The sequence below is a fragment of the Gossypium hirsutum genome, chromosome A01 (assembly GCF_007990345.1).
Source record: "Gossypium hirsutum isolate 1008001.06 chromosome A01, Gossypium_hirsutum_v2.1, whole genome shotgun sequence".
In the NCBI taxonomy this organism is placed as follows: Eukaryota; Viridiplantae; Streptophyta; class Magnoliopsida; order Malvales; family Malvaceae; genus Gossypium; species Gossypium hirsutum.
Genome location: NC_053424.1, coordinates 82,133,458 through 82,149,189, shown reverse-complemented (window position 1 = coordinate 82,149,189; position 15,732 = coordinate 82,133,458). Strand labels below are relative to the sequence as shown.

The 15,732-nt window shown below is 32.8% G+C and overlaps 1 long non-coding RNA gene across 1 annotated transcript; it reads left to right on the top strand.

Moving 5' to 3' along the window:
- Positions 1-6,741: 6,741 nt before the first annotated feature.
- Positions 6,742-10,557, top strand: LOC107902931 (uncharacterized). The gene is made up of 3 exons (XR_001685636.2): positions 6,742-6,853; positions 7,325-7,408; positions 10,102-10,557. It is a non-coding gene; the product is annotated as an uncharacterized lncRNA (long non-coding RNA).
- The last annotated feature ends 5,175 nt before the right edge of the window (positions 10,558-15,732 follow it).

Sequence of the window (15,732 nt, the reverse complement as noted above, 5' to 3'; positions counted from 1 at the left end):
ATGAGTTGAAATTCATAAAGGTATGGAGTAGAGAGTGTGCTGATGTTGATAAATGTTATGATTATATGAGCATATTGATTATGACATTTGGGATATGATTGCTATCTGAAATGTTTTGATTATGAATTATTGATTTGAGTTGGTATATGAATTAAGTGCTAAGAACAAAAGTGATTAAAAGCAAATGTCTGTTAAATGTTTGGATACTATGAAATTATTAAGGAATTGATTATTTGTGAAAGTACGTGTTATTTGTATTTATGTGTAAGCTAAATTTGAGGCTTTATTACCCTCACCCCCTTATTAGCAAAATGTTAATGTGAAATCCGTAAGATTTGGGTTGAATAAGCTCACGAGGGTGAATGAATCAGCAAATGAAGACAGTATTAAAAGAGATATTGGATTGCTTTGAAGATCATTCAAATTATGTGATGTTACCGTTAAGGTTGAGGTTATTTTCGATCAAATGACCTATTCAGGTATGTTATCTAAGGAAAATAATAGTTAGAGACTTCTCTGAATTAACTTCGTCAGTGAAAGGATAATGTTTGAATTATATTGATGGCTGAGTGTAGTAGTTATTGCTAGGCAGTTATTACGATTTCTTTTGGGTATTCTATGTGTGCATCATTCTCAGAAGTATCTGCGACTGTTTAATTTCAAAAGGAATTCTTATCGTATAAGAATATTAGCTAAACATACTTATAGACGAAAGCATCGTTGATCTGTTTGGGTTATGTTTGATAGTGCTAGTCTTTCTCTGATATTTATTCCATTGTGTGGATATTAGAATTGACGGTAAAATCCGTATAATGCTAATATCTTATTTCTACTGGAAATTGTTATGTTGAAAATATGCAAGGATCATATTGCTTCTATTATTGTGGATTTCAATATTTATGAGAGACATTGTTCTTTCCGGACATTTTTTGAGATATTATCGAAGCTAATGTTATTCTATATGGATTATAATTTTCTGATATTATGTGTAGCTTCATATATTAGAAATTTTGCTATTCCGGTCTTCTTATGATCCCATGTGCTTATCTGTAAGGGGTTTCTACCAGACAAAAATGGCTATATCTATTATAATTATAATTTCAGTTTTGAAAATATAAGAAGTACTGCAACATTGTTATTAGAGTTATAAAAGTTGTGTTTCTGCCCTGGTTGCTGTCCAAATCATATCTGGTTTTCTTTTTTGTTCTGATACTTCCTTAACAATTGGAATGTTATCTATTATTTCAGGTAAGATGCTAGTCTCATTATGATATTACGATTTCTATTGGATGATTGTGATTTCTGTATAATAGTATATTTGAGTTGTTCCTTAAACAGAAAGAAATAATTTCTTCGAAAAGACTGATCCAGTGGTTTAGTCAGACCTGGATTATTTGATTTAAAAGAAGATTGGATTATATTTGTTTGAATCTATTCATTGGACTAGTAATAAATTTCGAAGGTATATGTGAGATCTGAGGAGTAGTCCGAAAGGAGAATCTGTATTCCTGAGGATTTGATACAAAACTATGTTTACTAGAACAATTTTATCTGAGAAATGTTGTAACACCCCTTACCCGTACCCGATGCCAGGATAAGGTACGAGGCGTTACCGGACAAACATACAATCATTAAACTAAAATACGGGCCATAAAATTTCATTCATATTTCAAAACGTTCATTCACTTACACATAGTCCCTTATTTGAGTCTACGAAGCCCAAAACATACTTTAGAAAGGGTTCGGGACTAAACCGAGAACTTATGAAAATCTTGAAAATTTCATGCTTTAAGGCTCCATACGCCCGTGTCCCAAAGTCATGTTCCATACACGACTGAGACACATTGTCGTGTCTTTGCCTGTATGGAATATACCTAGACTATTTTCCAAGCTTTGGTCAACCTTAATCTCTTACACACTTATACAAAATCAAAAGCATATAACATGGTATTCATTTAATGATTAAATATTCTCAATTAAACCACAAACATAGCATTTGTATATCATCATACATGTGTCTCTCATACTCATTTTACCTTGTTTATTGTAGTACCACTTATACATTTATAGAAAGATTATCATCTTACCTAATATCTTCAGCTTAATCATCAAGCATCATATTTAAAACTAGATCATATCTTTATAAAATACCACAATTCAGATGCGCAAATAACTTGTTTGCCTAAAACATTTTAATTCAACTCCATACCCTACAAGCATTACATTGAGACTAGTCATATATATATACATGTCATGATACATATCATTCTCTTTCTATTTTCTTATAAACACATATCATTTATTTCATTATATCAATATTTCATATACCATAGTTTCCATGTATTCCACATATATTTATTTTTCTCCTCCTCCTCTCCATTCCACATCCTTAATGTATATAGCATTCTTGTAAGTACGATTTCACAATTTACAAATAAACGCTCACATCAAACTATCCACACAAGTCATAGTCACTTACTTATTTATAATTCGAGCTACAGAGCTCCAAATTAAGATCGGTAAATTTTCCCTGAAACTAGACTCACGTATCTTTGCACCATAACATTTTCATAATTTTTGGTTTAGCCAATTAGTACAGTTTATTCATTAAAATTGTCCCTGTTTCACATTATGACAGTTCTGACCTCTCTTAACTAAAAATTAATTATCTCATAATACAAAAATCGGATAATGTTCTTGTTGATTTATATTTAAAGTAGACTCATTAGGGATTTTAAAAATATAATTTTAAGCCTCTAATTATTTTTATCCAATATTTTTGTGATTTTCCAAAGTCAGAACAGGGGATCACATAATCATTCTAAACAAGTATCACAAAAACATAAATATATCAAAATATAGGACTCCTTTTGTTGCTCTATTTCTTTTATATGAAAATAGACTCATTAAGATTTAATTTACTATCTCATTTAGTTTCTGATTCAATTTCTACTATTTTTGGTGATTTTTCAAAATCACCTCACTGCTACTGTCCAAAACAGTTTTATTGCTAATTCACTCTTTCACACTTTCTTTGTATTAACCTCATTTTAACATACATATCACAAATCATTTTCACCACATTTCATACATCACAAGTATAGGCCCATGATCACAAGGTCACTATAAAATCATCCTCATGTATAACTTACTTGTTTATAACCTTACCACATCCTGGTCACTTAATGAACACATCATTCACATAACCAAGTTCATGCACTTATTCATCACAAAACTCACAAAGCAATGCATAGAGAGTCTCCCGTTGAACACTTCGGATCAATCCTTGATACTTGGTGGTTTCAGCATATAGCTCCACCCATCATAGAGTTCGGCTCTCTTGTACACATGGTGAACACTCAGTACCATCCATGTGACCTAGCCAATTTATCTCGTAGCTCTCTTGTCTACATGGTGTCCTTCACCTGGAGCCTCGCATGCGACCTAGCTACATATATCCCGTAGCTCTCTTGTCTACATGGTGTACACATAGTATCACCCATGCGACCTAGCTACATCATAATGTCTTGTAGCTCTCTTGTACACATGATGTGCACTCAGCATCATACATGTGACCTAGCTACATACTATCTGTATCATCCAATCTTTCCGAAGGTTCAACCGGGATTTCTCTCTCTTTTCCAACAATTTCACCAATCAAGTAATTATCCACAAACATATTTCCAATATTATTATAAAATATCATAATGCAAGTAATATTGATGTATTACTTACATATAAACTTACATCTCATTTAATATCAAGGCAATAACATTAAATTACACATTGCCTTAATAAAAATCATATGAACTTACAATTTCCCATAATATCCATAATCATAGAAATCACATTTATGTATGATAATTCAATGCACTTCATGTACCATAGACATATTTTTAAATCAATTCATAAACTTGGCACCATAATCATTTAATTTAACATAATTCAATTAATTCACTAAATTTAACTTTCAAATATAAATTACAGCATTATTGCTGTATTATTATCATACCAACTTACATACTTTCAACACAAATTATAATAAATATATCAATTTTACATTGAAACATGCATAAATTAATGCTTATTATACATATGAACTTACCTCGATACTAAAACGATCATTTTACCAACTTTCTCAATTTTCGATTTTTCTCTCATTGTAGGTTCAAATCTCATTTTTCGGGATCTAAAACATCATATTTTGCTTATTTAATTAATTTAATATTCAAAACAGTCCTTAACTCAAACTTTGGAAAAATTATAATTTTGCCCCTAAACTTTTGCATATTTACACTTTTGCCCCTAGGCTCGGGAATTAAAATTCATATATTATTCTTATGTTTTATGACATGCTGATCACTTTTACCTTCTATGGCAACATCAAATTCTGACTCTAACATATACTTATGACTATTAGGTATTTTTACCGATTAAGCCTTTTTACTCGTTTTCACTCAAAACCGAGTAGCACAAGTTGTCTAACATAATTTAAAACCTAATATTCTATCATAAAACAACAAAATAAACACATTTTACCTATGGGTATTTTTCCAAATATGAACCCTAGCTTAAATTATTGCTAGAATAAGCTTAATCAAATTACCGGGATTCCAAAAACGTAAAGAACTTGAAAAACGGGGTTAGAACGGACTTACTATTGAGCTTGGAAAGCTTGAAAACCCTATCCATGGTTTCCCCCATGCTAATTTCTGCCTCCATGAAAAAGATGAGTAAATTTTGGCTTTATTTTCCCTTTTTATTTCTTTTAATTACCAAATGACCAAAATGCCCTTCCTTACTAAACTTTCAAAAATTCCATCCATGTCCAATTTTTGTCCATCACTTATAAATTGGTCAAATATCTATTTAAGACCTCCTAATTAATATTTCAAAGCAATTTCATACTAGAAACTTCTAGAATGCAAGTTTTGCAACTTATTCAATTTAGTCCCTAACTTCAAATTGAGCACTTTATGCATAGAATTTCTTCACGAAATTTTCACACAATCATGCAATCATATCATAGACCACAAAATAATCATAAAATAATTATTTTTACCTCAGATTTTGTGGTCCCGAATCCTCTGTTCCAACTAGACCCAATTTTGGGCTATTATAAATGTTGTGGTAAAATTAAAGTTAGTTTGATCGATGAAGTATCCCTTGTTATGCGAAAATATTATTAATCAAAACATCAGCTCAGGTTCAGCCGATTATAATACCTGAATGGATATGGGACAGGGTTACTATTGATTTTGTTTCTGGGTTTCCATTGACATCGAGCAAGAAAAAGGCAATCTAGTCTATTGTGGATAGATTGACTAAATTGGCTCATTTTATTCCGGTTCGTATAGATTATTCGTTTAACAAGTTAGCTGACTTGTATGTTTCTTGGATTGTGAAATTATACAGTGTACCTATTTCTATTATTTCGGGTATAAATCCAGAGTTTATCTTTCAGCACTGCTTTCCATTCGTAGACAGATGGTTAGTCTGAGCGAATCATTCAGATACTTGAAAATATGTTGAGATGTTGCATTCTCGAGTTCGAATGTACGTGGGAATGGTACCTATCTCTGATTGAATTTGCGTATAATAAAAACTGTCAGTCGAGTATCAAAATGACACCTTATAAAGCTTTGCATGGTTGTAAATGTCATACACCATTGTATTGGACTGAGCTCAGTAAAAATAAGATACACGGGTCGGTTTGATCAGAAAAATTGAACAGAAAGTGAAAGTGATTCGTGAATATCTGAAAATAGCGTTAGATTGTCAGAAATCGTATGCATACTTGAAATGAACAAATATGGAGTTTCAGATCGGAACTAAGTCTTTTAGAAAGTCTCACTGTGGAAGAAAATATTCAGATTCAATTGTAAAGGTAGATTGAGTTTGAGATTTATTGGGCTGCATGAGATATTGATCAGACCCTTCATATGTGATTAGCCCGTTTGAAATTTAGATTAAGCCCGATATGACGTGCGAGAAAAAAATCGACTTGTTTTTTGGCTCTGAGATTAAAGGACTGCGAAATAAGAAAATTTCGTTGGTTAAGGTGCTGTGGCATAAATACGGAGTTGATGTAGCAACGTGGGAATCAGAGGATATAATGAGGGAATGTTATCTGCACCTATTCATCGATAAGATTTTCGAGGACGAAAATCCCTAAGGGGGGAGAGTTGTAACATCCCTATTTAGACCCTAATCGGGATGATGGTTTTGGGACCACGAATCCAAGTCTGAAAAATAACTTTAAATTATTTTCTGTGTTTATTTTGTACGAATTTATATCTGTGAAATTTTTGTGATTTAATTTTATCGTTTGGGTGTCTGATTTAATAAAAGGACTTAATCACTTAAATTGAAAATTAGCTAGTTTTAATTGTAAGGACTATTTTAGTAATGGCTTCTTAAATGGAAGCACTCATGACGCAAAAAGTCCAATTTTTTTTCTATATATATTAGTGGACGACATTAGCTAAGTTGAATATATTTTCTTATTTAATATGTACAATATATATATGTTATAATAATAAAATGTATATAATTATATGTATATAATATAAGTTATGAGTTGGAAACCATGTGCATGTGACATGGACGAATATGTCCTTGGCTTATAAGCTTTAGTTGTTAATTTTTAAAAGGGTAATTTAGGAAGCCAACCTTTAATTTATATAATATATGTTATAAAATAAAATAAGCCTCAGTGCTCTTATAATATCACCATAGCCAATTATAAACAAAAGAAGAAGTGCTCTTATAATATCACCATAGCCAATTATAATCAAAAGAAGAAGAAAATAGAAGAAACTAGGTTCGACCATCTCCCAAGTTCAAATTCAAGGTTCGTTTTTAGTCGGTTTTTGATAGTTTTTATGTTTTTGAGATCGTTGCTTCGAGTGCTACAAAACCCATGCTTAAATTTTTAATTTTGATGAATATTTTGAGTTATGCCATTGATGAGAGCTTGTGATTTTTTTTGTTTGATGGTGAAATATGAAAGATAGGTGTTGGGTCAATATATTTTGTATTGGAATTTTTGATGATTTTGAGTAATTAGGACTTAATTGTAAAAATATTAGTTGGAGGGACTAAGATGTGAATAAATGAAATTTATGGACTTGTATGAGCTTAATAAAGATTCAGCTTGAGCATAGTAAAGTCAAATTTTGAATATTTTGTGTTTTGTGTAAATTGGACTAAATTGTAAAAAGTGTAAAATGTCAGGGGTAAAATGGTAATTTGCCCATTTGTGTTTGTTTGGATTAAATTGAGTGAAAATATATTTGAATGAGCTTAATTTGAATATGTTTAGATCAAGAACTAAAGAAATCAGGTTTGGATCGGGGAAACCGAAAGTTATCGATTAGTCGTCCCATTCCATTTTTCATCGATTGAGGTAAGTTCGTAGGCAAATTGACGTACTTAATTTTTAGTTAAATGCAAAGTGCCTGTGCTGGATGGAAAAATATGATTTTATATAAATAGTAGCCGAATGTGACAAAGTGCGATTACAAAGTGTTTCGAATTCGTTTTGACAGAATAAACCTATTAAGGTAACGACACTAAGTGTGCGATAGGTTACAAGGAATTGGCACAGGTTACAAGGAATTGGCACTGAGTGTGCAAGTTTACAGATCCCTTAGAAGAATCGAAATATAATTGTGGTGTATACTTGGCCTTTGCTAAAAATATGCATATGATATCATAGTGTGATTCATAAGTATAAATATATGTGTTTTTATAATGGTATTTGACCTTGAAAGTGAAGGATATATTTTATTTACATGTGTATGTGTTCGGCCACATACTATAAATATATGTGTGATTATTATTCATTGAGTTATGAACTTATGCATATATGAGTATAGGTACAAGTCATGATAAAGATAATTTAGTTTGGAAATTATGCAGTATATGTTAGAAGAACCATGTGAGTACTCGGCCCAGGTGAGTAATCGTGAAACATATCTGGATATATGTTAAGTGCAATTATGTGGTATACATATTTGATACATGAGTGTGCGTAAACAAATGGCTAAAGGTTCAGCTTTAGGTATTTGATAACATGGCTTTAATAGTATATAGTACTTTGGTATAGACATATGTATATTTGGTTGCATAATTGTTGGAACACTGGCAGCAACAAATCAAACAAATGAAAACACCAAGAGCATAAGCTCACGAACAGCAAGCAGAAACAGAACAGAGAACTCAAAAGCAAAAATGTGAAAATGAATGGAATACTGCTTCTTTTCATTTCATTTGAAAATATAAGAGTTACAAAGTTAGAATGTCAGTTACCTAAACTTGTAACTACTCCCACCTGTTTTGGCAAGTTGCCAACTAAAGTAACACAAAAGAAAGCTGAACAATTTTTAGCAATTACATCCATCAATTCAAATCTTAACAACTCTAAAAGTCTAGTTACATTTAGCTTGGATGGCATTACAAAATGAACAAAAGTAAACAAAATAATTAAGCTGCTTCTGGTCCCGCTTGAATGCTGGTCTGCTGCAGCTGCTGGTCTGCATCATGGCCTTCTGTTGCATTGCAGTCCATTCTCAACAATAATTAACATGTATATGAAATATTATTTGGGTACAATAGCTTACGCATATGAGTGCGTATGGACTAAATTTCTTTATGTCCAACTGATTTTGAAAAGTTGGCTAATAATGTGCTAAGGTAATTATGAGGGTATTCGGCAATGTAGATACCATTGAATAAGTCTTAATTATATGTAGTGTGTTTGTGTAAAACCGGCCACATAGCTAATATAAAGATATGGAAATTGGGGTTTTTCATCATCAAGATTCTCCAGTCTTGTTGGTTATCAAATCTTTTGATTGGGGGTCAAGGTCTGATTATGCTTGGCTCAAAAAGGATGATAGTATGAAGTTATTTAAAATGGAATGGCTGGGAATAGGGGGAGTAAGAGGGCTTACGGCTGTTAAGTTGCGCAATTTGAAGGGAGCCCTTTAGAAATGGATTGTTGAAGTTGGCAATTTTTTGGAAAAAAAGATTTATTGAAAGCGAAGATAGGATTGAGGTGATTGATGAAATAAGTGAATAAAAAAAGTTGACGGAGAAGGAAATGGAGGAGATAAAAAAGCTAAACATTGAGCTTTGGGAAGCAATGAAATTCAAAGAATCTCTTTGGCGTAAAAAATCAAGAATGTAATGGTTAAAAGAAAGGGATGTCAACAGTGCTATGTTCCATATGGTTAAAGTTTCATTGTGTGTGGGGTTGCAAAAGAGGAGAGAGCTGATTGTGGAAGCGTATTAAGAGATAAGGAGGGTGTCGCAAGAGCATTATTTTCTAGTGCAGTGGATGTTATCGAAGCTGTTGTGGCCGAGACTAATGCAGTAAAGGTGCCTCTAGAATTTCTTTATCTTTGAACTGGAAACTTTATGATTCATTATTTATTGAACTTGGATCTTTGGTGGTCTGTTCGTGGTGTGTTAACAAGGCTACGAGACCTTGGCTTCTCAAAGCAATTTTTGCAAGCATCGATGGCGATATGTTAAAGGCTGGTAAACTTGTACTCTCGGTGGCCGATTAGAAAGGTTACGAATTGGCATCTTCCGTGGTGATTGCTGGATTTAAGTGGGAGAAAATGTTTAAAGCTTGGTGGTGTGTTTTTGTATTGTTGTTCTGCTGTTGTAGTATTATTGGTAGGTGTTTTTATTTTGTCTGCTGTTTTTTCTATTTCTCTGTTTCTGTTCTGTTTTGTCTTTGACAACAGTTCAGTTTGACTGTTGCAAAAAAAAATGAAATTATATAGTGACACATGAGCTTATGAATCTTATGGGTTTGCGAATTGGGTCTATAATGATTATTCGATTTTGGAAATTATACGACAATATGATAATATGGTTATGTAGGCATTCAGCCAAAGTGGCATTTACAAATGAATATATATATATATACTTAGAATATGAGTTTATGCGTGTTTGGCTCTACATGTGTTATGATAATATAACTCTGGTTTGGTTTAGTCAAGTTGATAATATTATCTTATGTGTTTATCTGCTTATGACTTACTAAGCTAAGGTAGCTTACTGTGTATAATTGTCTCTGTTTCATAGATCTTGAATTCAATTTAGGAGCTCAGGGATCGTCAGAGAAGCTTATCACACTATCGACGCTTTCGGTGTTTTATAAGTTACATTTTGGAACTATGGCATGTATAAGCTAGAATATGTTATGTTTGATTTTGGATTTGTAAATCATATAGCCATGCGAAAATGGCTTGAACAAATCGTTGTGTTCGGTTTTAAGGTTTGAATATGATGTGAACATGTTTAGTTGTGGTCTTAGTTGAATTAAATTATGGTATGGAATGAGTATAAAATATGCGGTAAGGTTGACTTAGGGTTTGATAATTTAGTCGTGGCATGTATTTAAATGTATTTATGTGTAGCTTGTTTTGTTTGATTGTTGCTATGAATTTAGATAATAAGGTAAGTTGGTCTGGGTACTTTATAAAGGTAAGATTTAAAAAGGTTGAATTAAATAAATGTTGGAAGATACTTTTGATTCGACTTTAGTGTGTATACATATAAGCTTGTGATGTATTTAGTTAATATCTTAATTGAGAACATATGATGTGATGAATTGGTTGCATAAAATGTTTGAGATATATATATTTATCCATGTGTTTAATTATATAATGCATGAATATGTCATAATTGATGTTTGTATACTTTGTAATTCTATTTTGGAAGGCAAAATCATAGTATTAAATACTAGACAGTATAAATGGATATATATTCGGCAATGGAGTTTGAAGATGAACTGTTATGCAATATGGAGTAAACATCTTGTAAAGGTGGCAGTGGTTTTATTTAGTTGATACGCAATATTGGTTTAAAATAGTTGGAATATGAATGTATGTCTAAATTCGGTTCCCAAGAAAATGCTACTAAACTTGGGTCACGATGTTAATAAATGATTTACAACTTGTGCTGTCCGAACATTGTCTGCATTTGAGTGTTGCTTATGCAATTGTCGGCATATTAGTTAACTTAAGTTATAAGTGTGTGTATTTTGATGAATTAGGTTCATAAATTGATTAAATTAATTAAGTTCACATGCGCATAAATACTAATGACCAAGTAAAAACATATGTATGATACTTAATGATAAAAACTTATAAAGGAGTATATGAATATGCATGATTATTTTTTTTTCCGTGTGGATATTTTCAATTTGACTTAAAGTGTAAAGTATGTGAGCCTTATTAACCTTGACCTGAGTCGCATATGTATATGGTTTCAAGGCTTGTATTATGACTTAATAAATTACAAAGACATGTATATGGTTTTGATGAATTTACGTTTAATAAAAAAAAAGTGTTTCAGTAACTTGTTTAACCATTTTGGGATTAATTTTTGTTGTGCTTATTGATGCATTACATGTTGTGAGTAATACCTCGTAAAATTTTACGGTATGTGTATTCTGTCATTTTAATGAAGCCGAATGTTGCTTAGTAGTAAAGTCACTTACGTCATATATATAATTATATGTATATGAAGGGTAATTTAACTTGCGGTTAAGTGTAAATTTATTTGATATTCGTACTAGAATGGTTTTAGCCAATTTGGTCCTATGTGTATGAACCTTTGATTTATGAGATATGAGTTTTATTAGTAATATGACTTATGATATATGTTTAATGATTAATTAGTGATATGCTTTAATTAATTGGATATTATATACGTGCTGATGAGACTCGTTCGAATGTTGTGTCATGTCTAGTAATACTTCTTAACCCTGGTTCGGCGATGGAGACGGGTTAAGGGTGTTACAGCTTCAGCTTTAGTTTAGAGAGTCGCCTCTGCGTCTGGTATTGAAAGGCCTGTGTCTGAGGGCCGAAGTGAGGAGGCAAAGCAAGCCTTCTTTCAAATGATCAATGGATGGTTTACCCAGTATTTGAGAACAAACCCCGATGTAAAACGACTTCCCCCACTTGCTCCTCAACCGGTTCCCGAGGTACCACAGGGTGTTGAACTTGTCAGAATTTGTAAGCCTTCGATAGATAAAATTGACAAACATGGGGCGGAAGAATTTAGGGCTACTGCATATGATGATCCGGAAAGGGCCGTGTTCTGGCTTGAAAACACTATCTAGGTTTTTGTTGAACTGTCCTGCACATGTGACATCTCTAATTTGACCCTATTCGGAAAGTGGTTTCGGGACCACAAAACCGAGTCACAAAAATAATTAAATGTTATATTCTATGCTTATTATATGTGAAAGTGCATGTTTAAAAATTTCATACTTTGATTTTGTCATTTGTATGTGAAATTATTAAATATGACTTATGTGAGAAATTTTGAAAATGTGATAGGTTAATTTGTAGTGGCCAAATATTTTATGGTTTAAAATAGGCTGACTTGCATGCCAAATTTCCCACTTTAATTTGTAGTGGCGGGCCATAATAATGATGATAAACAATATATGCATTTTAAATTTGCATTATAATATTTAATGGCTTTATATTATAAAATAAAGATAAATAAAATAACAAAATGATGAAAAGGACAAAACTTGTTCATCTTTGTTCTTCATAACCGAAATTAAGAGAAAAAGAGAGGAAAAAGCTCAAGCACATTCGGTCATTTACTTAGCATGATTCAAAGGTATGTTCCATGTATTTTCTTGATATTCTTGCGTAATTAGCATGGTTAAAGCATTGCTTAGTTAACCCATGATTAAATTTTGAAAATTGTTGTGTTGTGAGCATTCGGTCATGAATTGAATTGAAGGAAATGGTTGTTGTTTCATGTTCTTTTATGAGTAATGGTAGATAGGTGAAGTTGAGCTAGACAAATGAGCATATATGTGCATTAGATGTTAAGTGGGAAAATCGGCTAACATGTTGTGTGTGCTATGTCCGAATGAGAACTTGAATAAATAATATTCGGCTAGCATGATAAGTTATGAAATATTAAGTAGATGATATAATTGATTTGTGAAGCGGCTAATAGGGTTTTTTAATGAAATTATGCCAAGGCCGAATGTATCATGAAGTAAATAAAAATGCTAAATGTGCATTATGTGCTTATATGTGTATTCGGCCAAGGAAGTTTGATATGAAGCTTTGATAGGTTTGAGAGATGAATGACCGGATGAGCTATAGGTTATGTATGGATGAATTTTATGCATATGTGTGTATGGAATTAGTAGTTAATGGCATTCGACATTGTTTAATTAAAATTAGAAATGAATGCTTGAAAGTTAAATAGGTCGCTCTAATGACCAAATATGCTAAAAGCTAATATATGGACAAATGATACGAATGAATTGGTTTTTGAAATGTATATGGTTGCCGTATGTATGTGTTTGATTGAGAAGTAAATTTGTTTGATTTAGCTCAAGAGCTTAGAGGACCAAAGTTGGATAGGGGAAAGGAGAAAGAAATCAAATAGTCGTTGTAATCGTTCGAAAACATCCGAGGTAAGTTTTAAGTAATCAAACGTAAATAACAATTGATTATAATCTGATATATTATATGAATTAGGTATTCTTTATAAGGTATGGATTTATTCGAATTTTAAAGATGAAATAATGTGTATTGTATCATGCTTATATGGCCTAATGGCAAGTATAACATGTTGGTAAATATGCAATGTGCTTTTATAATCGAATGATAAATTTGAAATGAATGTGAGCGAAATGTTATGCATAAGCTATCGAATGCTAAGTATGAAAATGAGATGAAAGAAAAGTGTTTGAGAAGTATAATTATATATGTTCAAATGATGCTAGTACGTAATTGATATGAGTAAGTTATATGGAACTTGTTGATTTGATTATCGTACAGTACTATTCGAGCCTTTGAGCCTAGCAGGCTATAATGCCGGTGAGTTAATATCAGGCTTCGAGCCTAGTAGGCTATAATGCCGGTGAGTTAATATTGGGCTTCGAGCCTAGCAGGCTATAATGCCAGTGAGTTAATATCAGGCTTCGAGCCTAGCAGGCGTAATGCCGGTGAGTTAATATCAGGCTTTGAGCCTAGAAGGCGTAATACCGGTGAATGAGTTCAGACTTAAAGTCTAGCAGGCTTCGTGCCGGTGATGAATTCGGGTTTTAAACCTAGCAGGCTAATTTCCAGTGATTTGATATAAATCTAAGATTTTGAAACTTCATGATAAAACGACAATTGAAATCGTATAATACCTTAAGTTGGCTAGGTATGTATCTTGTACTTATATGAGCTTGATTGGGATTGAATCCCAAGTATGTAATATGATGTATATGTGAATAAGTATTAAGACTATATGTATATGATCCTGATACATTCGGCCAAAATGTGAAGTTATGTGAAAATATTTGATTTACTTATGTTATCTGAATTCAGATTCAAGTGAAGTTAATATGCTAAATATACGTTAAATGTTTGTATATATATATTCGGCCAAATGGAAATATACCTAAGAAATGTCACTTGAGAATTTGATTGATTGATTTATAATTGAATTTAATTGTTTGCATTGCTTAAAACTTACTAAGCTTATGGAAGCTTACTCCGTTTGTTATGTTTCTCTGTTTTTAGATCGTTGACTCCAGCCACTTGCTCGGGGATCGTCAGTAACTCGTCACACTATCTATCGTTTTGGTACTATTATATTTTGGAATTCGTATTGCATGTATAGAAATAGACTTAAGTGAATGATATTTTGAGGTGTTGTTGTATATAAGCCATGTGATTATGGTAACTTTTGAATGTCGGTTTAAGTCTGAATTTTGATCTTTGATTTTGTTTGGCTATGCATATAATTGCTAATGAACTTATGTAAATGTGAATGTACAAATGTAGTGTTTTGGATTGGTAACTCTTCATAACCCACTCTGGTGACGAATACGGGTTATAGGGGTGTTACATTTTATTGGTATCAGAGCTCCGGTTTAGTCGATTCTAGGACTAACATAGCGCGTGTGAGTCTAGCTATACATGCCATGAAGTGTTATTACGATAGTGTGATGATTTCTGACAGTTGAAATGTGTTTTTTGTATAGTAATGAATTCTGATCCTGATCGAGCAGTAACTGATGATGTAGAGAGCGTAGCGCCTGCTCCCGCACACGGGACAGCGGCGTTGGACTGTCAACCAAATGCTAGTAATCAGAATGATGAAGCTAAGCAAGCCTTTTATGCTATGATGAACGATTGGTTTACCCAATATGTTCGAACTAATTTGGCTGTTTCACATCCCCCACCCCCGACTAATACAACCCCTGCACCTGTGGTACCTCCTATAGTTGACCCGTTGAGGTTGAGCAAGCCTCCGGTTGATAGAATTCAAAAGCACGGGGCTTCTGAGTTCAAGGCTACTGACAATGATGATGCCGAGCAGGCTGAGTTTTGGCTTGATAATACCATTCGCGTGTTTGATGAATTATCGTGCACACCCGATGAGTGCTTAAAATGTGCTATATCTCTGTTATGTGATTCTGCCTACTATTGGTGGAATACCTTGATTTCAGTTATGCTGAGAGAACGGGTTACTTGGGAATTCTTTCAAACCGAGTTCCGCAAGAAATATATCAGTCAAAGATTCATCGATCAGAAACAGAAGGAATTTCTCGAGCTCAAACAGGGCTCTATGACAGTTACCGATTACAAGCGAAAGTTTGTCAGACTTGGTAGATATGCTCGGGAATGTGTTTCGTCTGAGGCTATCATGTGTAAACGCCTTGAGGATGGGCTGAAT